Source organism: Mus pahari, chromosome 4 (assembly GCF_900095145.1).
Source record: "Mus pahari chromosome 4, PAHARI_EIJ_v1.1, whole genome shotgun sequence".
In the NCBI taxonomy this organism is placed as follows: domain Eukaryota; kingdom Metazoa; phylum Chordata; class Mammalia; order Rodentia; family Muridae; genus Mus; species Mus pahari.
In genome coordinates, this window is record NC_034593.1 from 13,755,314 (window position 1) to 13,757,875 (window position 2,562).

A 2,562-nucleotide genomic window follows, 5' to 3' on the forward strand; every position below is an offset into this window, starting at 1 on the left:
AAACTCCAGTTCCAGGGGATCTGATACCCACTTGTGGCCTCCTCAAGCACTAGGAATGTACATAGTGTACATAAATACATACATGAAAACAATCATGTGCATAAAATAAAAATGAACCACAAATATAGTACATGGCAGGGATTTCTCATTCCCCAAACTCATTGGACAACACACAATGTGCTTGATAGGGAAAAGAACAAAGGACATTTTGGGTGGAAGGAATGTGAAGGTAGGAAGGATGGTGATGAGTTGGGGCATCTGTTTTTGTTTTTGTTCTTGTTTTTGTTTGTTTTTCAAGAAAAATTTTCTCTGTGTAGCCCTGGCTGTTCTGGAACTCACTTCGTACACCAGGCTGGCCTTGAACTCAGAAATCCACCTGTCTCTGCCTACCAAGTGCTGGGATTAAAGGAGTGCACCACCACTGCCCGGCGAGTTGGGGCATCTGAATCTTTTCAAAATGTATTACATTAAACTATCTGCATAGAAGTTGTCTTATTAATTTTCCTGTTATGATAACAGTCTGAAAAACAATTTAAAATATAAATGATTTATCTAGGCTTAAATATGAGTGTTACAGTCTGATGTGGTGAGGAAATAATGGCAAGGGGATTGTGAAGCAGCTGGTCATATAGCAGAAAGTGATAAATTATTATGCTAATTTCTCTCCATTTAATACAGTCCAGGATTCTAGCCCCTCCGCCCAAAATGGTACCACCCATAGTGGGTGGGTCTTTCAACTTTCCTTTCTACATAACAGCAGAAGCTCATCTCTCCGATAATTGCAGATCTCAGCAAATTGACAATTGATATTCATTACTACAATTCAATTCCTTATGAATTTGACACCAATCATATCACATTAAACCATAACCTTCCCACACACGACCTCAAAATCTTATTTTTTATCACATAATGCAAAATAAATGCAATTTCAAAAATCCATATATTCTTTAGCAATTTAATCAGTTTAAGATTTCAGTGCTGCTCCTAAAAGTCATGAGTTATTAAACAAAAATCTCAGTGTCACAAGTGGGATAACTCAGCAATTGTTGGTTAGAAGACCTACAAAACAATGCAGACTCTTGTCATTCTTATTTGCTTCCTAGTAGAACTAGAAAGGGGTGGTGAAGCTATTGCTGAAGATGTTTCACACTTTCACTGCAATATACAATGAAATCAAGCTGAACCTGAGCTAGAAACTTCCTTTCTATTAGCTAGATTTCATAGTGACAGAAGGTATGTACTACACAGGATACTGGGGGAGAAAATCCATCAGCATTTTTACCCATCCTAGAATCCTATGAATTACACTACCAACCTGGCAAGTAAGATGTGTCCACTTATGTCTCTAGTCACACATTGTCATAAGGTTGGCACAGCCACATCTAATGGGAGCAGTAAAAGTCATAAAGGCAGCACAGTTGCTTGACAAAGATCCAGCAAAGCTGGGCCTCATGATGCAATCACTGGAACCACCTTTCACTTTTGGTCTTGATCTCCATGCGTTACATGCTTGGGAGGCTTTTAAAATTTGTGCAACTTGGGAATATTGACTTGATAGGAAATTTCTTATGAATCATTTATGCCTTCTCCCAATACTGCTCTTAAGCTTTCCCCCAAAAGTTCTGAGTATGCACCCCTCCTGTTTTTAGGAAGATACCTTATCTGGCCCCACTTGAAGGTCTTCCTCAAGCCCTGGAGGTTATGACTCAAATAAAGATTCCAGAGGTCTCCTAATGAGTCTCTGACTCCAAGAGACTCTTGAAACATCTGCCGCTATACTTATTCAGGAAGAAGATAATCACAACAAAGTCAACTTTAAAAGGTAAACAAGATTCAGCAGGCTAGAAAAGTTCACAGCAGAAGAAATTAAAAGTCTCTTCTTCATGTGGGTCCCTTAACAGTTAATCTCCTTCCCCTAGCTTGACTGCCTTGTATGGCCTCAGTGGGAGAAGATGTGCTTAGTCCTGCTGCAACTTAATGTGACAGGGTGGTTTGGTACCCATGTCAGGTTGGAGTGTGGGGGAGCTAAGGCATCTTCCACTTCTCCTCAGAGAAGGGAAGGGAGTAGTGGGGGAAGGAGTATGTGAGGGTAGAACTGAGAGGACAGAAAGGAGCAGGTCTGTGATCATGCTATAAAGTGAATTTTAAAGAAAGCTTCTTCCTAATGTACACTTAGGCAACTACATGGCTTATAAGAGTGGACCCCACATCTGGCATGTATGCCCCTCAAGGAAAAAATACAGCAACAAAGTTAGATGGGCTGGAGTTATCTCTGCTCTACACAGGACTTTAAACAGATGGACAAGGGATGGTGTGAATACATGAGAAAAGAATGAAGTGTTAAGATCCCCCTTTCTATTGGACATAGTACTACCAGAAGATCCAGCAATACCTCTCCTGGGCATATACCCAGACAATGCTCCACTGTGTAATAAGGACACATGCTCCACTATGTACATAACAACCTTATTTATAATAGCCAGAAGCTGGAAAGAACCCAGATGTCCCTCAACAGAGGAATGGATACAGAAAATGTGGTACATTTACACAGTGGAATAT